This window comes from Pseudophryne corroboree, chromosome 2 (assembly GCF_028390025.1).
Source record: "Pseudophryne corroboree isolate aPseCor3 chromosome 2, aPseCor3.hap2, whole genome shotgun sequence".
In the NCBI taxonomy this organism is placed as follows: Eukaryota; Metazoa; Chordata; class Amphibia; order Anura; family Myobatrachidae; genus Pseudophryne; species Pseudophryne corroboree.
In genome coordinates, this window is record NC_086445.1 from 595,992,505 (window position 1) to 596,019,482 (window position 26,978).

A 26,978-nucleotide genomic window follows, 5' to 3' on the forward strand; every position below is an offset into this window, starting at 1 on the left:
GTGCTGGGAGGCACGAGGGTGCTTGGAGGCACGGAGGTACTTGGAGGCACGAGGTAATTGGAGGCACGGAGGTGCTTGGAGGCACGAGGTGCTTGGAGGCACGGAGGTGTTTGAAGGCACGAGGTGTTTGGAGGCACGAGGTGCTTGGAGGCACGAGGTGCTTGGAGGCAGGGAGGTGCTTGGAGGCACAAGGTAATTGGAGGCACGGAGGTGCTTGGAGGCACAGAGGTGCTTGGAGGCACAGAGGTGTTTGGAGGCACCAAGGTGTTTGGAGGCATGAAGTGCTTGGAGGCACGGAGGTATTTGGAGACACCAAGGTGTTTGGAGGCACGAGGTGCTTGGAGGCACGAGGTGCTTGGAGGCAAGGAGGTGCTTGGAGGCAGGGAGGTACTTGGAGGCATGGAGGTGCTTGGAGGCACGGAGGTGCTCGGAGGCACGGAGGTACTTGGAGGCACGGGGTGCTTGGAGGCACGGGGTGCTTGGAGGCACAGGATGCTTGGAGGCACAGGATGCTTGTAGGCACAGGAGATCACAGGGACGAGGGAGCTCTGGAATCACAGCTTCCGCAGGAGAAACGAAGATACTCAGGCACCGGATCTCTGCCTGGTGTCTGGTTTTAAATCCCCCGCCCTAGCCTGATTGGCGGAGCAGGCAGGTGACGTCAGACCTGCTCCGCCTCCTTGCCCTCGCTTATGATGGCGGCGTCCTTGCTTCCGGGAAGCCGCCGGAGGGACGCGCCGACCCGCCGCCGAAGCCCGAGACCGCCAGGAGAAGAGAGGCGCCGGGCAGACCAGGCCACCCGCAGGGACAAGCGCGGTCGCCGCTGCCCGAGGTGCGTGACAGTATCCCCTCCTCCAGGAGTGGCCCCTGGACACTTCCCGGGCTTAGTTGGATGTCTGGAGTGGAAGATCCGAACCAGACGAGGAGCCGTTACTTCAGTAGCCTCAATCCAACTTCTCTCCTCAGGACCATAACCCTTCCAGTCCACCAAGTACTGTAATTTTTTATGAAGATAACGAGAGTCAAGAATAGCTTTGATTTCAAACTCCGCTCCAGCTTCTGCCACTACAGACGATGGCCTAGGGAATGCTGAGTGGAACCGATTCAGAATGAGGGGACGGAGTTGAGAAACATGAAAGGCGTTAGGTATTCGAAGATGGGCAGGCAAACCCAGTTTACAGACCACAGGATTTAAGACTTGTAGCACCGGGTAAGGACCGATGAACCTTGGAGCGAATTTCATGGTGGGCACCTTCAACCGGAGATTACGTGTGGACAGCCATACCCTGTCCCCAACTTTATATTGAGGTGCGGCTCGCCGTTTCTTATCTGCGAAGAACTTGTACCGGACAGAAACCTTCTTAAGATTAGCATGAACCTTTCTCCAAATTTGTCCAAAGTGTTGTAGAGTGGACGCTACAGCAGGAACCTCTACTATCGGAAGGCTTGGAAATTCTGGAACACGGGGATGGAACCAGTAGTTGACGAAGAATGGTGATTCCCCAGTGGAAGAATGAAACAAATGGTTATGGGCAAACTCCGCCCAAGGCAACAACTCCACCCAGTTGTCCTGTGAAGGAGAGAGATACAAACGAAGAAAAGTCTCTAGATCTTGATTGACTCGTTCCGTTTGACCATTTGTTTGGGGATGATAAGCGGACGAAAACTTAAGTTTAATTTGTAGGGTTGAACAGAGGGCTTTCCAAAACCTGGCGGTGAACTGTACTCCACGGTCAGAAACAATCTCTTGTGGCAACCCATGCAAACGAAAATGTTCTCGGATAAACAGTAGAGCCAGTTTCGGTGCTGTCGGGAGACCAGTCAAAGGCACAAAGTGTGCCATCTTCGAAAAACGGTCAACGATAACCCAAACGGTGTTGCAACCCTTGGAACAGGGCAAGTCAGTGATGAAGTCCATGGAAATGTGAGTCCAGGGTCTCACAGGGATAGGCAGAGGACGAAGTAACCCTGCAGGAGGCAGACGAGGAGATTTATGTTGTGTACATTGGGGACAAGAATTAACGCAATCTTGTACATCCTTCCTCATGGTGTTCCACCAGTAAGACCTTTGCAGAAACTTGTACATCTTCTGGGCACCGGGATGACCGGAAAACTTGGAGTTATGGACCCACAGTAGTATTCCTGGCCGGAATCTACCTGGTACGGACATTCTTCCAGGAGGAGGAGCTGGAGTAGTTAAAGCAGCAGAGACAGAAACTGGATTCAGAATTAAACCCCGCTCAGGAGGTTCATCCTCGTCTGTGGAAACTTGTGAACGGGAAAGCGCATCTGCTTTAATATTGAGAGTCCCGGCCCGGTACTTGATAATGAACGAGAATCGGGAAAAGAAAAGTGCCCATCTCGCCTGGCGAGGATTCAAGCATTGTGCGGATTTGATGTACAGCAAATTCTTGTGATCCGTGTAGATGGTAAACACATGTTTAGCCCCTTCCAGAAGATATCTCCACTCTTCCAAGGCAGATTTGATAGCCAAGAGTTCCTGGTCTCCAATAGTGTAATTTCGTTCGGCCGGAGAGAATTTACGAGAATGGAAGCCACATGGATGTAATTTCTTATCAGAGGTGTACTGGGAGAGAACAGCCCCAACCCCGACTGAAGATGCATCAACTTCTAAGAAGAAGGGTTCATCGAAATTTGGTTGTTGGAGAACTGGAGCCGTCATGAAAGCTAACTTTAAGTGAGAAAAAGCTACAATGGCTTCCGGAGGCCACAAACTTGGATTAGAACCCTTCCTCGTCAGGGCGGTAATGGGCGCAACAATGGTGGAGAAACCCTTAATGAATTTCCTGTAGTAGTTCGCAAAGCCCAGGAACCTTTGTATTGCTTTCAAAGAAAGAGGCTGAGTCCAGTCACGAATGGCAGACAGCTTTTCCGGATCCATGCGAAGCTCCGTCCCCGAGATGATATAACCGAGGAACGGAATAGATGTTACTTCAAAGGTACATTTGGAAAGTTTGGCATAGAGATGATTCTCTCGTAAACGGTGGAGCACCTCTTTGACTTGAGTCCTGTGTTCGACAAGATTCTTGGAAAAGATCAGTATGTCGTCCAAATATACCACAACACTCTGATACAGCATGTCACGAAAGATTTCATTGACGAATCCCTGGAAAACCGCGGGAGCATTACTAAGACCAAACGGCATCACCAAGTATTCGTAATGCCCATCTCGGGTATTAAAGGCAGTCTTCCATTCATCCCCCTCTCGGATGCGTATAAGATTATAAGCTCCCCTCAAGTCGAGTTTGGAAAAAATGCCGGCACCACGAACCCTATCAAATAATTCTGTGATTAGTGGCAAGGGGTATTTATTCTTAATAGTAATGTCGTTTAAGCCGCGGTAGTCGATGCATGGTCTCAACCCCCCGTCCTTTTTCTTCACGAAAAAGAAGCCCGCACCAGCAGGGGAGGAAGAGGGGCGAATAAATCCCTTGAGCATATTGGACTTAATATACTCCGACATGGCTTGAGTCTCAGGAAGAGACAGAGGATATGTGCGACCACGGGGTGGCGTCTTCCCTGGGACAAGGTCAATAGGGCAGTCCCAAGGCCTGTGAGGTGGTAACAGGTCAGCAGCTTGTTCCGAAAATACGTCCTTGTACCCTTGATATGCCTCCGGAATGTGCTCTTCATCCGTTTTGGAGGTGACACGGAGCGGACAAACAGGAGTGAGACAATTAGTGTGACAAAAGGAACTCCAGGACAGAATTTGTGACGACTTCCAGTCGATGTGGGGATTATGACTTTTTAGCCAAGGCATTCCAAGAACCAGATCATGGGGCATTTCTGGGATTACCAAGAGTTCCAAATCTTCCTGATGTAGAGCCCCGACCTGCAGCTTAACTGGCCCCGTGCGCCACATTATAAGACCTTTGGAAATTCTAGTCCCGTTGATAGCCGTCAGTGAAATTGGCCGCTCGATAGGCCGTAACTTTAAACCCAAGCTTTGGGCACAGAAGGAAGAAATGAAGTTCCCTGCAGCTCCGGAATCCAATAGGGCTTCACAAGACTTGGAGACTGAATCAGAGACTAGAGTTACTGGAAGCAAACAGTCCGAAGTTGGAGAAGCTTTTGTCGTAACCCCCAGCTTGACTCCTCCGGAACAAGCTAGGCCTGCCCGTTTCCCGGACGAGATTTACAAGATTTAAGAAAATGATCCGCGGCTCCACAGTAAAGGCAGAGTTTACCCTCACGACGACGCTGTCGTTCTTCCGGAGACAGTCGGGATCGGTTAATTTGCATGGGCTCATCTGAGCTAGGTGAGGCCACCGGTCTAGGAGTAGGATTCCGGAACCTGGAACGATCCGGACGGCTACGTTCTCTTCCACGCTCCTGCATCCGAAGATCCACCTTGACGCAAAGGGAAATCAGATCTTCTAATGGATCCGGCAGATCTCTGGTAACCAGCTCATCTTTCAGCCGGTCGGAAAGACCGTTCCAGAAGGCAGCTCTCAGGGCGTCATTATTCCAGCGTAGTTCGGAAGCAATGGTCTGGAAATGAACCACGTACTGACCCACGGAACGGGCGCCCTGTCGAACACGGAGCAAGTCGGAAGAAGCAGTGGTCATTCTGCCGGGTTCGTCGAAAATCCTTCGAAAGGACGAGATGAAGTTGGTATAGTTGGAAACCATGGGATCAGATCGTTCCCATAATGGAGACACCCAATCCAAAGCAGAACCTTCCAACAGAGAAATAATATATGCTACCTTGGACCGGTCTGTAGGAAAGTTGTGTGCAAGTAGCTCGAAATGTACCTCGCATTGGTTCAAGAAACCACGACAATTTTTAGGATTCCCATTATAGCGGGACGGAGTAGGCAGCTGAAGGCGTGGAGTGATACCGGCCGATGGTTGAACATTGCTGGCAACGGCGACTGGTGCGACTACTGGAACAGGTGCCGGAATTACTGAGGCTAGAGACGCCTGAATCTGATCCAGACGCCCGGACAACTGCTGGAGGTACTGCATCACCTGGCCTTGTGCCGCTTCCTGACTTTGTACTCGAGAAGCCAGGTTCTGGATGGCACTTGAGTCCGTGTTCCGATTCCCCGGGTCCATGGGGCCTGAGTATACTATCACTGACCTGGTTTGGGAGTGTTGTGGACTCGGGGCTTCTTCCGATGACCGGGAAGAGGAACCGCTACTGGGTCGCAGTAGAGATGGCCGGATGTAGGTCTTCCTCATGCAGGATTAAGACGGCAGGCAGGAAGCACAGAGGAATTCTTGAAGGTCTCCTGAAAGACAAGACTTGTAGAAATACTGAAGGCTGAGGTACTGAGATATTGAAGGCACTGTGGTGTTGGAGACACTGTGGTGTTGGAGGCACTGAGGTGCTGGGAGTACAGGGAGTGCTGGGAGGCACTCGGAGGCACGAGGGTGCTTGGAGGCACGGAGGTACTTGGAGGCACGAGGTAATTGGAGGCACGGAGGTGCTTGGAGGCATGGGGGTGCTTGGAGGCACGGAGGTGTTTGAGGGCACGAGGTGTTTGGAGGCACGAGGTGCTTGGAGGCACGAGGTGCTTGGAGGCAGGGAGGTGCTTGGAGGCACGAGGTAATTGGAGGCACAGAGGTGCTTGGAGGCACGAGGTGCTTGGAGGCATGGAGGTGCTTGGAGGCACAGAGGTGTTTGGAGGCACCAAGGTGTTTGGAGGCACGAAGTGCTTGGAGGCACAGCGGTATTTGGAGACACCAAGGTGTTTGGAGGCATGAGGTGCTTGAAGGCACGGAGGTACTTGGAGGCACGGAGGTACTTGGAGGCACGGAGGTACTTGGAGGCACAGAGGTGCTTGGAGGCACGAGGTGCTTGGAGGCAAGGAGGTGCTTGGAGGCAGGGAGGTACTTGGAGGCACGGAGGTGCTCGGAGGCACGGAGGTACTTGGAGGCACGGGGTGCTTGGAGGCACGGGGTGCTTGGAGGCACAGGATGCTTGGAGGCACAGGATGCTTGTAGGCACAGGAGATCACAGGGACGAGGGAGCTCTGGAATCACAGCTTCCGCAGGAGAAACGAAGATACTCAGGCACCGGATCTCTGCCTGGTGTCTGGTTTTAAATCCCCCGCCCTAGCCTGATTGGCGGAGCAGGCAGGTGACGTCAGACCTGCTCCGCCTCCTTGCCCTCGCTTATGATGGCGGCGTCCTTGCTTCCGGGAAGCCGCCGGAGGGACGCGCCGGCCCGCCGCCGAAGCCCGAGACCGCCAGGAGAAGAGAGGCGCCGGGCAGACCAGGCCACCCGCAGGGACAAGCGTGGTCGCCGCTGCCCGAGGTGCGTGACACCTTAAGGTGGTGTTTCTGCTGGCTATTGCTTCAGCTAGAAGAGTGTCTGATTTGGGTGCCTTGTCCTGTAGTTTCCCATATCTGATATTTCACCGTGACCGGGCGGTTCTTAGGACTAGTCCCGGATATTTACCTAAGGTAGTTTCCTCGTTCCACCTTAACCAGGAGATTGTTGTTCCGGCACTTGCTTCTCCTGATCTGTCTCCCAAAGAGAGGTCTTTGGATGTGGTATGGGCTCTCCGTATCTGTGAAGAGAACTGCTTCCATTGGGAAATCTGATTCTCTCTTTATACTGTTTGGATTTCACAAACGTGGCTGGCCTGCTCACAAGCAGACTTTGGCCAGATGGATTGCACATGCTTATGTGAAGGCTGGTCTGTCAGCTCCTGCTCACATTACGGCCCATTCTACTCGGTCTGTTGGACCTTCTTGGGCGGCCCGCCGTGGTGCGACCCTTGAGCAATTGTGCAAGGCGGCTACATGGTCCTCAGTGAACACGTTCATAAGGTTCTATGCCTTCGATACTGCCGCTTCCCAGGATGCTTCCTTTGGACGCCGGGTTCTTGTGCCCGCTACAGTGCATCCCCTCCCATAAGGACTGCTTTAGGACATCCCCAATGTCTATCCTTGTGGAGCCCAGTGTGCCCCGCAGCAGAAAACAAGATTTATGGTAAGAACCAGTGGCGTGCGGTGAAGTCAGTTGCTGGTGAGGCATTGTAGCCATAATGTCCACCATGTCCCGCCAATGCCAGCTACTGCCCCCGAGTCGATGCCTGTGCCGAAGGTACGTGTGCTCCCAGAAAAGTGAGTGTGGTCTCGCAATGAGGGTGAGGACTCACAACAAGGTGTGTGTTCGTATGACGAGGAGAGGGTGATACCTTGGAAAGGCAGAGGGTGACAGGAGAGAGATGGTGATGGGGAGACAGTGATGCAGGTGAGATGCAGAGGGTGACAGGTAAAGGGTGATGGAGAAAGGCAGTGGGTGATAGGGAGAGGGTGACACCAGGGAGAGGGTGACTGAGAAATGCCAGGGAGAGGGTGATAGCGAGAGGTTGACGCCAGTGAGTGGGTGATAGCAGAGGGTGATACCAGGGAGCTGGTGACAGGAAAAGGGTGACAGGGAGTAGGTGACAGTAGTGCCAGGGTGAGGGTGATGCCAGGGAGCTGGTGACAGGAAAAGGGTGACAGGGAGAAGGTGACAGTAGTGGGTGATGCCAGGGTGAGGGTGATGCCAGGTAGCTGGTGACAGGAAAAGGGTGACAGGGAGAAGGTGACAGTAGTGTGTGATGCCAGGGTGAGGGTGATGCCAGGGAACTGGTGAGAAGGAGAAGGTGACAGCAGTGAGTGACGCCAGGGTGAGTGTGATGCCAGGGAGCTGGTGACAGGAAGAGAGTGACAGGGAGAAGGTGACGCAGTGGGTGACAGTAGAGGGTGACAGGGAGACGGTGATACTACGGAGAGCCCATTCTGCTGGCGGGATCAGTACGAGATCCCGCCGGACGGGATCCCGGCGGTCGGAATACCGACACTAGGATCCCGACCGGCACAATTCCGACAGGGGGGCAAGCTCAACGCAGCCCCTTGCGGGATCGCTGCGCTCACCATGCTGTGGGCACGGTGCCTCGCTACGCTCGCCACACTCATTTATTCTCCCTCTATGGGTGTTGTGGACACCCACAGAGGGAGATTATGTTGGGATTGTGCCGGTCGGGATCCCGGTGTCAGTATTCCCACCGCCGGGATTCCGTCCGGTGGGATCTTGACCGCATCCCCTGCCAGCAGTACAACATACAACATATGCAGTACAGCCCTGAGCCTTGGGTCCCTTGAATACAGCACGGGTGAGCTAAGTCCATTACAAAGTACCCCCCATCCCCTCCCAAATCCCAGCCAGCAGCCGCAGCCACCCCCCACCCCCCCTCCCCTACCCCCTCCTCCCAGCAGGCTGGGCAGCATTTGCACCCTGGTAGCCATCAGGAGGTATTACTACTAGCTACTAACACGACACTAATGATGCACAAGGTCCTCAGCAGTAAAACATTGCTCTTGCCTTAATTGGGATTTATTCCCCCTCCCCCACCCCCGTAAATCGCGGCAAGCAGCAGCCGCCACAACAAACCCCCCCCCCCGTAAATCCCAGCAAGCAGCAGCCGCCACAACAAACCCCCCCCCCCCCCCGTAAATTCCAGCAAGCAGCAGCTGCCACAGCACCCCCCCGTCGGATTTTAGCTCAGCCTCACCTGTACAGGGCCGCACTGCAGTGTCTGACAGAGGTGAGTGGATCGCGGCCCCTCCTTCCCCGCTGACGGAACTGCTACTAGCCGGGGGACAGGCGGGGCAGGGGGTAGTGGGCGGAGGCATATATAAATAAAAACAATGGAGAAAAAAAAATCCTACACATTGGAGGGTGTCTCCCCCCCTCCTGAATCTGCCCAATCACGTCAGTGTTAGTGACAGGGGCGTGCTTTCATACGGGCTGAAAGCACGCCCCTGTCACAGAGGCACTTCTTGTAAGTGCCGCTTTTGCTGGTTTTTTTAATGGGCTTTCACTGCCCAATTCTTGGCTCCGCCTCCCGCTTCCGGTCCTTTAACATAGACAGCGGGTGGCACCGAGAGCGGTGCCTCCGGCACACATTTATAACAGTTTTTAGAATGTAAAAATCATTAAAACAATATCAAGACTGAAGCACAGTTATGATACAGAATGTGTGTCATAAGTATCTTCTTAGTGTTATATTAATCATTAATGACAGGGGAGGCACTGCCCAATGGCGGAACTAGCGAGCGGTGGGCCCAGGTGCGACAAAATGCTTTGGGCTCCCCCCCCCCCATCCCATCCAAGTCCACCCCCTCACCCCTGGAGAGGATCTGGTGAGGGGGACCTGCTCAGGGGCAGAGAAATGGATACCTAGCAACAGTGCCGTAACTAGACATTTTAGCACTGTGTGCAAGAAACGGCATCGGAGCCCAACCCCTGCATGCAAAACAGGGGCAGTGCGCGCCGTAGGCGCACGCAAAAATACATAGTGGCGTAGCTTCGTGGGGAAGGGGTGTGGCCACAAAATAATACCAATTCATAAAACGGTGCACAGTAGTCTCCATTATTCAAATTACGCCACACAGTAGCACCACTACACCAGGTAGAGACCCTTTTACACCTTACAGCGAACAGATTCCTCTTTTTACACATTACGGCAGACAGCGTCCCCTTTTTACACATTACGGCAGACAGCGTCCCCCTTTTTACACATTACGGCAGACAGTGCGCACTTTTTACACATAACGGCAGACAGCGTCCCCTTTTTACACATAACGGCAGACAGCGTGCCCTTGTTACACATAGCGGCAGACAGCGTACACTTTTTACACATAACGGCAGACAGCATGCCCTTGTTAAACATAGCGGCAGGCAGATTCCCTGTTTTTACACATAGCGGCAGGCAGATTCCCCATTTTTACACATTGCGGCAGGCAGATTCCCCCTTTTTACACATTGCGGCAAGCAGATTCCCCATTTTTACACATAGCGGCAGGCAGATTCCCCATTTTTACACATTGCGGCAGGCAGATTCCCCATTTTCACAGATTGCGGCAGGCAGATTCCCCATTTTTACACATAGCGGCAGGCAGATTCCCCTTTTTACACATTGCGGCAGGCAGTCGAAAGAAAGAAAGAAAGAAAGAAAGAAAGAAAGAAAGAAAGAAAGAAAGAAAGAAAGAAAGAAAGAAAGAAAGAAGAATTATACTTACCCTCTCCGCTGGCTCAGGCTCCTCGGTGCAGCTTGACGATTCCCGAGCCGCAGCAGTGCTGTGTTATTGGTGGAGGCCTGCTGCTGCTGCCCTCTGCTTCACTATAGTCTGTTCTCGGAAGACAGCCTATAGTGAAGCAGAGGGGCAGCAGCAGCAGCGCCTCAACCAGTAACAAAGTGCTGCTGCGGCTGCCTCCTCCACCTCCCTCCTCCTCCTTCCCCCGTACCGCTGCTCCTCTCCTCTCCGGGCGGCTGTGCGCTGTGGGCAGCGGTTGCCTGCAGCACACAGCGGCATGTAATGAGTCAGTTTGACTCATTACATGATTTGGGCCCCTGGACAGAGGCGGGCCCCAGTGCAACGCACTGGTTGCACTGGCGGTAGTTCCGCCTCTGGCACTGCCTCCCCCTGCCTCCCCTGGTAAGAACTTACCTTTTGTTAAAACTCTTTCTGCGAGGTACACTGGGCTCCACAAGGCGCCCACCCTGACGCACTTAGCTTCTTTGGGTTGGTATGGCATTAGCCGCTGACACTTCTCTTGTCGTGAGAGTGTGGTGTCTGTGGCTATTAACCGTTGTCGTCTCTTTTCCTGCTACTGTATTGGGCAGGTTAACTAAATACTGAGCTCCTGTGCAGGGAGGTGGGGTTATAGAGGAGGCGGCGCTGTGCATTCTAGGAACAATCAAAGCTTTGAGCCTGTTGGTGCCTCGGATCAAGATACTACTCTACACCCCAATGTCTATCCTTGTGGAGCCCAGTGTACCTCGCAGAAAGAGATTTAACAAAAGGTAAGTTCTTACCATAAATCTCGTTATTTTCAGGCAGGCCTGGATGGCACCAGCCTGTCTGCTTCGTGGGACTTAGGGGGGGGGACGGCCCAACCTCTTGAAGGGTTAATGGTCCCGTTCCTCGCTGACAGGACACTGAGTTCCTGAGGGAACTATTTGCAAGCCCCACCATGGCGAGCATACATTTACACAGCACGCCACCACCCCTAACAGAGCCAGAAGAAAGAAGAGTGGTGAATACTAAGCTGGCTTTCCAACTAGCGCGTCGCCGGCCATAATGGCGGCATGAGGGTACGGAGACACGCGGCTTCTAACTGGGGAGGAATGCGTCTCCAGACAAAGTACACAGCTGCGTCTCAGTACTCTGTGCACAGTACCCACACTGGCAAAAACAGCCATAAAACGGTTTTCTCTACATTTTAAGCAACAGACTACCTCAGCCAGTATAAAGAAAGTGGGAAGGCCGCACGTCATTGAAGGGGCGGGGCTTCACTATGAGAGGATCCAGCAGCTCACCAGTGCCATTTTCCCTCTGCAGTGGACACAGACGCTGACTGATAGGGACGCGCAGCTCCTCCAGTGTGACTCCAGATTACCTCAGCGGTACCAGGGGTCATAGCAAGTGGGAGCGATTATTAGTGTACTAAGTCCCCTATCAGTGTACTTAGTCTGTGACCCAGCTAAGCTTGGCATTAGCGATAAGGGTGCGGTGGGGGCTGGCTCTAAATTACACTGTGTCTCCCTGAAGGGCTCTTTGTGGGTTAATTGTGCTTAACCTTTTCCTGTGTGTGTGTGCTGTCACATTTACATTATGTCATGCAAAGAGTGTGTTTCTTGTACAGCAGAGTGTTCCTCTTCACTAGGGGGCTCACTACTGGGTACTCAGGGCAGTGCACCTTCCAAGAATAGAGGGGCTGAACCGTAATGGATTAATTCCATTAAGGGAATGATCTTAAGTATTTCTACAAAGCTATCCCGCAATGAGAAAGAGACGCAATAATTAAGACAGACTGTGGATGAGTTTATGAACAGAGACTCAGTCCCCAAACCAGCGTCTCAATCTATTCCCATTTGTCCGTGAAAACGATCTCTGGCCCATATCCTGCAGTCTGACTCTGACGCTGATGGGTCAGACATGGAGGAGGGTGAGGTGGATTTGGAAGGGAAGGGATGCTGCTCTGTCACAGGGAATAGATTCTCTTATAGAGGCTATCAGAGATGTTCTGCAAATTCCTGATAAGGTGTCAGAGGAATATGAGGAATCTTATTTTAATGTAAAAAAGAAGTCCTCAGTCACTTTTCCTGCGTCAAAGGGATTGGTATACCCTGTTTGAAGAACCGTGGGTTTTCCTTTTCCTCTGGAGGATAGGAAAAATGGGAAAATCCACCGATAGTGGACGCATCAGTCTCTAGGCTGTCACGTAAAATTGTATTGCCTGTCCCTTGTGCAGCCTCCCTAAAAGATACGGCTGATCGTAAAATTGAGACTACACTCAAATCATTGTACACAGCTGCTGGGGTGGCCCAAAGACCCACTATTGCATGTGCGTGGATCACAAAAGCTTTGTAAATGGTCAGGTAACCTAATTGAGGGGTTAGATTCCTTGTCTAGGGGGGGAAGTTGTTTTACTCCTGCAGCTTATACAGGACTCTGCGAACTTTATGGTGGAAGCCATAAAAGAGATTGGTTTCCTTAATGCACGCACCACCGCTATGGCAGTGTCAGCACGCAGGGGCTTGTGGCTACGCCAGTGGACTGCTGATGCAGACTCCAGGAAAGGCGTGGAAGGCCTACCAGTCACAGGAGAGGCCTTGTTTGGAGACAAACTAGACAAATGGATCTCCAAAGCTACTGCGGTTAAGTCTACTTATCTTCCATCCGCAGCTCCCCCAGCCAGGAAAGCTTATTCAGCTTCAAATTTACAGTCCTTTCGGACAGCCAAGTTTAAGGGAAAATCCAGAGGTGCTTCTACGGCCTCCAGAGGCGCAAAAGGTAAATCACGCAAACCAGCAACTGCAGGTGTTCAGGAACAGAGCTCAGGCTCTGCTTTCTCAAAGCCTTCAGCATGAAGGTGGACCGAGGCCTGGAGGTCTGTCAGGTGGGAGCCCGACTACAATTCTTCAGTCACATCTGGTCAAGTTCGTGACGGGATCCCTGGGTAATAGATCTTAGTTCCCAGAGCTCCCGCCTCACAGATTCTTCAACTCAGGCTTACCAGCTTCACAAGAAGCAAGTATATAGGCCATCCAAAAACTGGTACAGACTCAAGTCATTGTTTCAGTTCCACTTCATCTACACAACAAGGGCTACTATTCCAACTTGTCTGTAGTACAGAAACCGGACAGTTCGGTATGACCAATTCTGAACCTCAAGTCCTTGATCCCGTTCTTGAGTGTTCAAGTTCAAGATGGAGTCTCTGAGAGTAGTGATCTCAGGTCTGAAAGAAAGGGAATTCCTTGTGTCTCTGGATATCAAGGATGCCTACCTTCACATTCTGATCTGGCCGCTACACCAGGCTTATCTACGGTTTGCACTACAGGACTGTACTACCAGTTCCAGGCCCTGCCATTTGGTCTCTCCACGGCACTGAGGGTGTTCACCAAAGTGATGGCAGAGATGATGTTTTTTATACTCCGCAAGCAGGGAGTGAACATAATTCCGTACCTGGACGATCTTCTGATAAAGGCGCCGTCCAGGGAGAGGTTGCTGGACAGCATTGACCTCTCAATCAAACTTCTCCAGGATCACGGGTGGATTCTGAACCTTCCGAAATCTCACCTAGAGTCAACATGGATGCTCCCTTTCCTGGGAATGATACTGGACACGGAGTCGCAGAAAGTGTTCCTTCCATTGGAAAAGGCATTGGTAATCCAGTCGATGGTTCGGGATGTCCTGAAACCAACCTGGATATCGGTGCATCTATGCATTCACTTTCTGGGGGAAATGGTGGACTCTTACAAGGCACTTCAATACGGAAGGTTTCACGCAAGACCCTTCCAGCTCGATCTGTTGGACAAATGATCGCATCTTCACATGCACCAGAGTATTCGTCTGTCGCCAAAAGCCAGGATCTTTCTTCTGTGGTGGCTACAGACCTCTCACCTCGTCGAGGGTCGGAGGTTCGGAATTCAGGACTGGATCCTGTTAACCATGGATGCAAGCCTCCAAGGTTGGGGAGCAGTCACCCAGGGGATGCAATTTTATGGAAGATGGTCAAGTCAGGAAGTTGTCCTTCCAATCAACATTCTGGAACTCAGGGGCATATACAATGCCCTTCTGCAGGCCACATATCTTCTTCAGGATTGGGCCATTCAAGTCCAGTCGGACAATGTAATGGCAGTGATGTACATAAACTGACAGGGCAGAACGAAAAGCAGAGCAGCAATGTCGGAGGTGTCAAGAATTCACCACTGGGCAGAAAAAAATGCTGTGGCATTGTCAGCGGTCTTCTTTCCAGGAATAGACACCTGGGAAGCAGACTTCCTCAGCAGACACGACCTGCACCTGGGGGAGTGGGGCCTTCACTCTGAAGTGTTCAGGTGCTTGATGCGTCGGTGGGGATATCCACAAATTGACATGATGGCCTCTCATCTCAACAAGAAGCTTAAGCGGTATTGTTCATGGTCGAGAGACCCACAGGCAGTGACGGTAGACGCTCTGACGACTCCATGGGTCTATCAGATGGTGTACGTGTTTCCTCCACTTCCTCTGATCCCAAGAATTCTCAAAAGATTAAAAAGGGAAAAGGTTCAAGCAATACTCATTGCTCCGGAAGGGCCAAGAAGGGCTTGGTACGTGGACCTTCTGGATATGCTCCCCGAAGATCCGTGGAATCTACCTCTTCGTGAGGATCTTCTGCAACAGGGTCCATTCATCTATCAGGATTTACCGTGGCTACGTTTAACGGCATGGAAGTTGAACGGCTGATTCTAGCCAGAAGAGGGATCCCTACCAAAGTTATCCCGACTATGAACCAAGCCCGTAAGGGGGTAACGTCTAAAGATTACCACTGTATTTGGAAGAAATATGTCTCATGGTGTGAGAGCAGAACTTATTCTGCGGTGGAATTTCACCTGGGATTTTTCCTGCTTTTTCTGCAGGCGGGTGTGGGTGTGGGCCTACGTCTGGGCTCCATAAAAGTCCAGATTTTGGCTTTGTCCATTTTCTTTCAGAAACAATTGGCTTCTCTCCCTGAGTTCCAGAAGTTTTTTTGAAAGGTGTTCTGCGCATTCATCCTCCCTTTGTGCCTCTTCGGGCACCTTGGGATCTCAATTTTGTGCTTCAGTTCCTCCAATCAGGCTGGTTTGAACCATTACAGGAGGTGGATGTAAAATATCTTACGTGGAAGACCGTCACACTGTTGGCCTTGGCTTCAGCAAGACGTGTGTCAGAGCTGGGGGCTTTGTCTCACAGGAGCCCCTATTTAATTTTCCATGAGGGCAGAGCTGAACTCAGAACTCGTCAGCAATTTCTTCCGAAAGTGGTGTCTGCGTTTCACTTCAACCAACCTATTGTGGATCCGGTTATCACCGACACTTCTGCTACTTCAAAGTCTTTGGATGTTGTGAGGGCTTTGAAGGTATATGTAAAGAGGACAGCTCGTCACAGGAAATCCGACTCGCTGTTCATTCTATGTGATCGCAATAAAATTGGGAGTCCTGCTTCAAAGCAGTCTATTGCACACTGGATCAGGCTTACTATCCAGCATGCTTATTCCACGGCAGGTTTGCCAGTTCCAAAATCTGTACAGGCCCACTCTACTCGGACGGTGGGTTCTTCCTGGGCGGCTGCCCGGGGTGTCTCGGCTTTACAGCTCTGCCGAGCGGCTACTTGGTCTGGTTCGAACACGTTTGCTAAGTTCTACAAGTTCGATACTTTGGCCTCTGAGGACCTTCAATTTGGTCAATCAGTTCTGCAGGAACTTCAGCACTCTCCCACCCGGTTTGGGAGCTTTGGTACATCCCCATGGTACTAAATGGAACCCCAGTATCCTCTAGGACGTAAGAGAAAATAGGATTTTAATTACCAACTGGTAAATCCTTTTCTCGTAGTCCATAGAGGATACTGGGCGCCCGCCCGGTGCTTCGTTCTTCCTGCACTGTTACTTGGTTAAGTATTGTTGGTTCAGCTGTTGCTGTTCTGTTTAAAGTTGGGTTAGCTTTACTTTCCTCTGTTTGTGTGTGCTGGTTCGAAATCTCAGCACTATCTTTATCTATCCTTCTCTTAAAGGGGTTTATTTACTAAGATTCGTGTTTCTGCCGAATTGGTGGGAGTTTAAACCCAAATTTTATCGGTCGTACTTTTCTGTAACTTTTTAAAATAATTTTCGGTAATTTACTAAACTGTCGAGTTTTCATTTTTCGTATTTTCCGATGTCGATGTTATTCGTATTGTTGGGCAGTGTTTTACGAGAGGGATTAGTAAAACACTGCCGGACATAACACAGTGAAGCCCGGCTGGATCAGTGAGATCCGCGCAGGGCTTCATTGTGTACAGTATGAAAAGACTTTAAACAGTTAAAAGTGTTAACAAAAAATGCGTTGGGTCTCCCCTCCTAAGCATATCCAGCTTTGGGCTCTTTGAGCCGGCCCTGGTTGTTTAAATACCGGGGGGAAATTGCCTGGGGTCCTCCCGTATTTAGACAACCAGCACCGGGCTCTGCGTCCGGTCCTGGTTCTAAAAATACGGGGGACAAAAGACGTAGGGGTCCCCCGTTTTTTTAAAACCAGCACCAGCCTCCACTAGCCAGAGAGATAATGTCACAGCCGGGGGACATTTTTATATAATCCCTGCGGCCATGGCATTATTCCCCCTGATAAAGCTGAATCTATTTATCGTATATATAACCCTTTATGAGGTCTAAGAACACTATACGCTGTTTACTTAAGAAGTACCGTAAGGGTACGTAAGTTGCGTAACGATCGCTCAGCCGTAGGCGAGACGCTCAAGCGTCGCGTTCGCTCACGGCCCAGAGATCACCAGACTGACACACTATTGGCTACAGACAAACGTAATGATTCGCTATGGCGTAGCGGACGCTCGAGACCACGAGGAGATCACCAGCGACGCAGACGCTCACAACGCTATACCTTGATATCTATACCTTTAACAATGAGATACACAATATACCTTTATGTAGAGACAGTGTGTAAGTGCAACCTGGTGTAACCTGATTAACTACAAAGCTGCTTGAGCGTCACCGACGCTCTGTGAACACTTAACACTATGAGAAAATACACAGATACTTGTTTAGGGTCCAAAGCCTATTAAATGTATTATAACTAATATACTTGTAAAAAGGAATCACAGTACAAATGATACACTACAATATAACAGAGACTTCCTAACCAAATAACTACACTATAAATACAATACAATACAAGTCGAGATACTTTAAGGAAAATATGGGAGAAAGAGTAGAGAGAGAGAGAGAGAGATGAGATGAGAGAGATGGCTCACAGTAAGACAATATGATCACGGAGAAAAACTTACGCATAAGGGGAAACGATCGCATGCGCCTGGACATCCAGCACCCGATTTTCAGCAATGAGAACCGTTGAAGAGTGAGAGCTGGATGTGGTCGGCCTGCCTATTTATGCCCCACACACAATGCAATCTAATGGTCCCTACAATCTTGTCGTCCATTGGGCACAGGAATTCGGCTTCGCATCATAACAAAAGGTCATTGGGTAATTCATACAGGTGGGCTGTGACGATTTCAAACAGCTCAGGTGGGTGGGAAACTGGGTTTCCCGCCGCATACCTGAGTAAGAGTAAATAATAGTAATGGACATAAACTTCTTATGTCCATAACTATTCGCACGAGCGATTAATACGCTCCAAACCAACACCGGAATATTGCTATTTAAATACTCTTCCGATGGGTACCAAACACTACTGTATGACTCCTGTTAGACCCTTCCTACAATACAAAGAGGGATCCCTCCGTTTAGGGACATTCTATATTAACCAAACTTTCAGAATCTATCAAAGGGACCATGATCTATAAACTACGTTACTTGTGGAAATATGTAACGATTGGGTCGCACGCTACGACTACATACTCCTTACCGTAAATACGCATACCGATGCGAGCGGGTGCACGCATCAGCGGGTATGCGCTATCACGGGAAAGCGCACGCATGCGCAGCGCGGACCAGCGTGAGGTGCAAATATGGCAGCATGTATAGGGATATTTTTCTGACTTTGACAGTCCACCCTTTGGCAGTCAATAATAACTGCCACCTTCTAAAACATTTCAAAAGGAGAAAAATATATGTCAGGGGTTAATTCATTTCCATGGTTGGGTAGGGGAGGAGAGAGGAGTAGGTGTGAAGAGGGTATGACCTAGTGAGATAGCAGAAGCATGTGTGTATGAGTCCATGTTTGGGGGGGGGTCATGTATCATCGTGCCGTACGTGTTGTAAATCAAGCTTCGAGGTATTGCGAAGTATACATTTGAATTCCTTCTTATCCTGTGGTACAGGTCTGTGGATGGGCTGTCAAACTTTACCGAGCTCTTTTCGGATTTTTGAACAAAATGGGGAGCACATTTTAGTTGATGATACATGAATGGGGGAATATGTGATTGCTGATATCTGTGCCTGTATTCCCTATACTATGTGTGTTATTACCTGAGGGTTGTAGAGATGAAGATGAAGAACACTTATGGAAAATGCAATGATATTCTATGTCAGGTAAATGTACATCTGTCGTCGAAGTTTTGTTCGGTATCAGTTGAAAGTCGTCTTCTTTGCGCTGTTTTGCTCCTTAGGCATGAGCAACAAGCTTTGTCAGTGCCATCAGATTTACAAAAAATGTTGGGCTAGCGTGAGTTTAAAAATACTAGGGAAACTGGGGATCCATGGCAAAGTTCATCAAGTGTCCATTTCTCAAGTGGTCAAAACTCTTTCTTTGGTCCATCCGTTGTCTGTATAGCGTCTCGTCAACTTCCTCGTCCAAGGGGGTCTTGTTATCTTGGAGAAAAGCAGAAAAACAGGTGAAAGAAACGGACCGTATAATCACATTTTCATCACATCCTGGTTTCTATCATTGGGTCATAAATCAAATCCAGGTTAATTACAGTTTCCTCACTCCTCAAACTCATCACTCTTGTACTTTGTTTGCACCTCATTAAAGCCTGCCCGCATCTAAATATCAATCCAATAGATATAACAACACCTAAAATACATAGGAGAAACTTTCCAACATCCATTATGACTCCTTGAGCCCAGTCTCCCAAACCGGAGAACCAATTTCGCGGGTTCAACCATGACACCCAACCAGTCAGCTCATTACCTACAGCAGCAAGAGTGAGATTGTGTTTTCGGCGAAATTCCCACTTCAATTGGAGAATATCGTCCATCTTTTGGTCTATGACCTCTACCGGATCCTCGGTGCTATTTGTGATATACGTGCAACACTTCACGCCGTACTGTGTTGCCAATGTAACACAATATCCGCCTGTCACTGCTGTGAGGTAATTAAGAACCATTCTATGCTGTACCAGTTCTGTTTTATAAGCTTGGAGTTCTCTTCCAGTGTATCTAAATGTGTCATCATACATTTCAGTGATATTATCTAACAAATTGGCGAGTGCGGAAATGTATCTATAATTCATCACTCCTCGAGCGGTGCGAGTGAAATCTAACGCCACCAGAACCTGAATCCCGGTGGATTCATGGATCAGATCAGAGGCCGGATGCTCTAACCTTTCTGACAGTTGTCTTTTAACGAGGTGCTCGTAATGAGTGTGAGTATAAGGAGCTTGGGCACCACGGTGTATGTCTTTCATTTTATCATGAGTTACAGTCATCACTTCAGGCAATACTTTTCCAATATAACACAATCCTTCAGAGTTTGGGGCAAGCCACTTGTACGCCTTTCTCCCGCATATGAAATAAGCATCATCGGGGAGAACATATGGGACGGAGTAGGACATTACCATATTACATACCTTCCAGGTGAAATCTCCTGACCCTAATTCTTCCATCTGCTTAATACACGTATCGGGTTGTACGATATGTGCACAGTATCCTGGTGATACTTCTCCAACTCTAGTAATCCTATTTCCTAAGGTATATCTATACCTGAAAGATTTTCCTCTACTGGCTATGTGGCGTACAAGCTCTGTATCTGTAGGCATTCTATCTGCTCTATGCGAGAAGGTCATGGTCAGGTTGCTCCATGACACTTCCCAATTTCCCGGCTGTCGGGGATTGGAGAGGTTGAAACATAAGAGGGACCTATCCACATGGTATTGGTGGAGCTTCAAACTAGGAGGGCTGGAGATATTAAACCTCCTGTCCACCGGTCTCCCACCATTTAACTCAAGTACCTCCCCTATCGCTAAAGGAAATGGTACTAGCCCTGATTTGCTATGACCCTGAGGTACTTGAGAGCATACCCAACAATCTGTTTTGTTTAATACATTACCCACTAAGGAGTGATAATCACTCAATGGATGCCGGTCCATATGGATATTAAAACTGGATTGGCATTTCTTTATGCACCCATCCTCAACCAAGTTGTTACAAAGCCTGCAGATACAGTTTTCTTCAGCTAACAATCCATCACAATTTCTTCTATCGGATCGTTTTCTGATACTCGCCTTTGCTTGTTGGTTAGGTTGATCTTGGAAAACTACGCCTTCATCATCATAATCGGAACCCATTCCAGAACCTCTCTCGACCCCCATGGTACTCTCGCCGGAACAGACTGCTCTGGTCAACATCATGGTCAACAGGAAAATCCGGATCACAGTCTCTTGGGGCAAGTCCATCTTTGAGGAGGAAATGGAGAAGTATGAGAAGGGGGAAAAAGAAATTTCAAGGGAGAGGGGATGGGAAGTGGAGAAAAACAATAAAAGGGATTGGGGAGTCGACAACTGCTTTCGGTCTTCAAGGCTCAGGTGCCGCCTCAGTCCTCCTGGAACAGACACTCCAGTGATACAACCTCTACCGTCTGTTCCTTATCACGGGACTTCTCTGGATCAGCAACCTTCTTGCAGTGGGATGAATGGACCCAAGTCTCTCTCTCAGCAACCTTCAATGCTGTGGTGCTAGTCAATAAGACCTGGTATGGTCCTTCCCATCTATCAATAAGACAACCTGAGCGTAGAAAATTTTGTATCATTACATAATCCCCAGGTTCAATGTCATGACAATTACTATCAGGTAGATCAGGAATCACCAACTTCAGATTTTCATTTTGGTTCCTCAACTGTTTACTCATGTTAATTAAGTACTTTACAGTTACTTCATTGTTACATTTCAAATCATCCTGAGGGTTAATCATGACATGCGGTTGTCGACCAAACAAGATTTCAAAAGGGGACAGATTAAGAGGGGACCTGGGAGTGGTTCTGATGCTATACAAAACAATGGGTAAAGCTTCTGGCCATGTCAATCCTGTCTCTGCCATTACTTTACTCAATTTATTTTTAATCGTGCTGTTCACTCTTTCGACCTTCGCACTCGCCTGTGGACGGTACGGAGTGTGCAGCTTGCTATCAATTCCCATCAATTTACACATTCCTTGAAAGACATCACCTGTAAAATGGGTACCCCTATCACTTTCGATTATTCTAGGGATACCATATCTACATACAAATTCCTGCACAATTTTCTTAGCTGTAAACATAGCGGTATTTGTAGCCGCTGGAAATGCTTCGACCCAATTCGAGAAAACATCTATACAAACAAGTACATATTTCAAATTCCGACATGGGGGTAATTGAATGAAGTCAATTTGTATTACCTGAAAAGGGCCGCCGGCAGGTGGGATATGGGATGGTTCTGTAGGTATTGCCTTTCCAATATTCTTTCTCAGACAGGTAAGGCATGACATTGCTCTTTTACTCGCATGAGAGGAGAATCCTGGGGCGCACCAGTATGCTCTTACCAATTTGCACATCCCCTCCTTGCCTAGATGAGTCAGCCCGTGAGCTGCTTCAGCCAGACATGGAAGATATGTCCTGGGGGCCACTGGTTTACCATGTCCATCCGTCCAGAGCCCTGAGGACTCCTGGCCATATCCCTTTGCCTTCCAGACTGCTCTTTCCTGTGCGGAACACAAATTCTGCATTTCACACAACTTCTGTGTGTTGATGGTATTGAATACCATCAGTTGTGTGGTGTCTGTCGGTATGGGGGTAGCAGCTGCTAACTTAGCAGCTTCGTCTGCTCGGCTGTTACCAAGTGATACTGGGTCTTGACTATATGTATGTGCTTTACATTTGATAACAGCCACTCTGTCGGGTTCCTGTATCGCTGTTAGAAGCCTTTTTATGTGAGCTGCATGCGCTATCGGTGTACCAGCTGCCGTCATGAAATTTCTGAGGCGCCATAGGGCTCCGAAATCATGGACTACCCCGAATGCGTATCTAGAATCGGTGTAGATATTGGCTGACTTACCCTTAGCCAATTCACATGCTCTGGTTAGGGCGACCAGTTCAGCAACCTGGGCTGAGTGAGGTGGGCCTAGCGGTTCCGCTTCTATGGTGTCTTGGTCATCTACGACTGCGTATCCAGTACACAAGTCTCCCGAGTCTGACTGTCTGTGACAACTACCGTCCGTGTAGAACGTGAGTTCTGCATCTTCCAGTGGATTGTCACTGATGTCAGGCCTTGCGGTAAAATTTTGGGTCAAATATTCCATACAATCATGTGTATCTTCCTTTGTATTAAATCCTCCTTCCCCAGCACTCTCACCTTCCACCCTTTGTGCATGACCAGGCACACCTGGGAGATATGTTGCAGGATTTAATGCACTGCATCTCCTTATGGTGATGTTTACTGGGGCCATTAGCGCCAATTCCCATCTTGTAAACCTCGCTGATGAGACGTGTCTGGTTTGGGCAGAATTCAATAAGGCTGACACTGCATGTGGTGTATGGATTGTGAGGTTGTGGCCTAGCACGACATCTTCGCTTTTTGTTACTAGCAATGCTATTGCAGCAACGCTTCGCAAGCATGTGGGGAGGGATCGCGCTACCGTGTCTAGCTGAGCGCTGTAGTATGCAACTGGCCTGCTGGCATCACCGTGTTTTTGGGTTAGTACACCTGCTGCGCAACCAGCACTTTCTGTTCCGTATAGTTCAAAGGGTTTCCCATAGTCTGGCATACCTAGTGCTGGCGCCTGCGTTAGGCACTGTTTGAGTCTCTCAAATGCTGTTTCGGATTCGTCGGTATGCGAAATCCTATCAGGTTTGTTTGAGGAGACCATTTCCTGCAAAGGTAACGCCAATATGGAAAACCCTGGGATCCAATTACGGCAATACCCACACATTCCTAAAAACGTCCTGATCTGTTGCTGGGTTTGTGGTAGAGTCATGTCTGTAATTGCTTGGATTCTATCAGCGGTCAGGTGTCTCAGTCCTTGTGTTAGACAGTGTCCCAAATATTTTACCTTAGTTTGGCATAATTGCAACTTGTCTTTGGAAACCTTGTGTCCTGTGTCTGAAAGATGAAACAGGAGCTGTTTCGTATCCTTCAGGGATGCTTCCAGTGAATCTGAACACAGTAATAAATCATCCACATACTGTATCAATACTGATCCACTCTCTGGTTGGAAAGACTGTAAACAATCATGCAAAGCCTGAGAAAATATACTTGGACTATCTATGAAACCTTGGGGTAGTCGAGTCCACGTGTATTGGACTCCTCTGTATGTGAATGCAAACAAATATTGGCTGTCAGGGTGCAGAGGTACCGAAAAGAAAGCGGAGCAGAGGTCAATAACAGTGAAAAATTTGGCAGTGGGAGGAATTTGCATTAGGATGACAGCTGGATTTGGCACTACGGGGAACTGACTCTCAACTATTTTGTTAATCCCCCTTAGATCCTGCACTAGCCTGTAACCCCTCCCCCCACTCTTTTTAACAGGGAAGATGGGACTATTGGCAGTGCTGGACGTTCTTACCAGAATGCCCTGTTGTAGCAAGCGCTCTATTACTGGGTAAACTCCTAGCTCCACCTCTGGCTTCAGAGGATACTGTGGGATTTTTGGAGCTATCCTACCATCTTTTACTTGTACAACTACTGGAGCTACGTTTGCCATTAATCCAGTGTCCTGTCCGTCTTTTGTCCAAAGTGACTCTGGTATTTGAGATGTCATCTCTTCTACTTGGGAGGGAGTCCTATTTGTCATAGTGGTATGTGACATTAATTTTGACGGGGAGTCTAACATGTCTCGTACTTCCTGAGCGTGATTCTCAGGTATGTCCAAGAATACACCTTCAGGAGTACAATAAATGACGCACCCCATTTTACATAGTAGGTCTCTTCCCAGGAGATTGGTTGGTGCCGATGCAGCCAGCAAGAAGGAATGCTTGGTATGCAAAGGCCCTATTGTAATCTCGGCTGGTTTGCTAACAGGGTAATGCTGGACTACTCCTGTTACTCCCATGGCTGGAATGGTCCTACCAGTGGTTCTCATGCCCACTGTCGAATTTATCACTGACTTGGCCGCCCCTGTGTCTACAAGAAAGTTTAAAGTTTTACCAGCTACATTGATTGCAATCTCTGGTTCACTTCCAAGACTGGCAATCAATTTAACCGGCTGCAGATTACAGGTATGGCCACACCCCTATTGGGTATGCTGACCCCCCTGAATCCCGCTGGCAGCAACTACTTGTGGGGGAGTTAGCTGGGAACTACCAGAGGCATGCCAATCTCTGTTCGGGGGGTATCTTTTTGTTTCCCCTGTATGTGGCTCAAAACTCCGCCTCTGTGGACCCTGCTCCCAATGTCTTGTGTTGTGTCGTTGTCTAGGGGGTTGAAAAGATCTTTGTACACTCTTTGTTCTACAGTCTCGTGCATAGTGTCCCTGTCTGTTACAGGAATAACAAGTTATTTCAGTTGACTTACTTACAGGATTCGATGGTACATACGCAGGCTGCTTTGTGGTCAGCGCCTGTATACTTACTGATATTAACTTATCACTTTGCGATTCTCGGTGCCTGGTGATGTTTCTGTCGTGATCAATAGCAGCCTCTCTCAAAGTGGACACTGACAGACCTCGCCAACATGGTTGCGTGGTCTGTACCCTAGCCTTTAATGTTTCCTTTAAACCATCCATCAGTACAGATACTGCTACTTCTTGGTGGTTTGGGTTGGTCTTAATGTCTTCTATACCAGTGTATTTTGCCATTTCTAATAGTGCCCGGTGAAAATATTCTGTTGCCGTTTCGGACTCTTTTTGTCTAATGGAGAATATTTTGTTCCATTTAACAACGGCTGGGAAATACTCCTTTAGCTGTAAATTTATCCTTTTTACGTTATCTTTGTTGTACACATCTGAAAGCGGTACATCTTTATCTAGTCCACAATCAGCCAAGAATTGAACTGAGTCGACATTTGAAGGTAAACAAGCTCTTAGCAGTATCTGCCAATCTTTGTGGTTGGGTTCTACAGTGTTCCCTAGATCCCTGATGTATTTTTGGCTAGCAACTAAGTCTTTCCTGGGGTCAGGAAATTCGGACACTATGGTTCTTAATTCCATTCGGGAAAATGGAGTGTACATGGCAATGTTCCTTATGGGAGTGGCTCCTGATGCATCTGTTTTCCCATTGGGGACTGCTATTACTCTAACAGGGTTAACTCTAACAACCTCATTCTGTGTAGATTCTACAGCTTGTGGTGAAATTGTTTCGGTATAATGCATGGTGCCGTACTTACCCGTTGACACGACCTCACCTATCCCTCCGCTAGGGGCCTTCACTAATCTCGTGAGTGGTGCAGTTCCTACTGTGGTTTCTGATATGGTGGCCGCTAGAGAGAGTGCTGAAATTGTTGCCGAATCGTCTTCTTGATCACACTCCTGAGGAAAGTTCAGAACAGGGTACAACTTGCACGGGTCAATAATTGCATGGGTTACTTGGTTAACATCATTAACATTTACAAGGTTGCTAAGAGTTTGTGTTTTACGCCCCAGTGCGTTTTTCTCCGCAATCAACTTCTCTCCTGCAATGTATGGTGGAGGCGGGGCTGTAGCTATCAGTTTCCTGACTGCCCCAGATCCCGCCGCCAGAGCCAACCCTCTCTGTATCTCACCTTCCTGTTGCCATAACTGTAAGTAATCATGATGCTGGATTCGTCTCTTTGTTGATTTTATGAGACATATCCTCCTCCTTAAATTTTGTAACACTTCTGGACTGAAGCTACCTATTCTTGGGAATTTCTCCCTGTCTCGTACAGTCATTCTCTCCCATTCATCACATAAAACCTCTGTGTGACTTCCATATTTCTCACACATGATGTACCTTGCCGACCCAACTGGTCGGTTCTCTGAATCAACCCGAACCGAGGTTGATCGCCCCCTACCTGAACAACTGGCCCCCATAATCTGCAGGTGTTGCTTACTACTCCTTTGATCTTTATATCACGGTCTTCAGCGAACCCTTACAGCAAACCAAATTATTCAAAATAGGCCGGCGGTGGCGGTTTACCGAGTACCCCACTCACTCGCCCACCTCGACCAATACGACCTGATCACACCGATATGGTGCTGGCGTACTCGATACAGGGCCCTACCAAAAACCTTCTGTTTACTGGAACATATGAGGGTTACCCGCAGGACACTTACTCTTTCCAGTAAAGGTGGGGTTGCTAGATAGTTCCTGAGTGACCAGCGAACTTCCCTTTAAAAATAAAAAATTACACAAATCACGTCAGAATGTACAACTAGCGTTTATGACTTTTGTACGCAAAATGATACTAGTCAGGTTTACTAATGCACACAATGACGTGCGGTACAATCGTTCAGTACATAAGCACTACCTGTTATGTACTGAGAGATCAGTGGAATCGAAAATTTCGGCTGCGAATTCCTTCAGCCAGAGCTTATATGGCCTATATGGGTTTTGCACCAACCCCCGGGGTTGTGCCTCTTACCTTTATAGCGGACCTCTTTGTCTCCTTATGACCTCCTGGTCTTGTCTGTACGACCTCCTGGTCTTGTACTGGTCCGCTATACTCTAATGCTCAAATATTATGTTTAACCAGGGATGCCTCCCTAGCCACCGTATATGTCACTTACACGTATGTCCCTTACGAGTACCCGATTTCCTTTTGGTTCAACCTCTAAGTTATATAAACTTATGTGATAAAAACACACTCACTCAACACATGTACACTTTCGTTTCAATA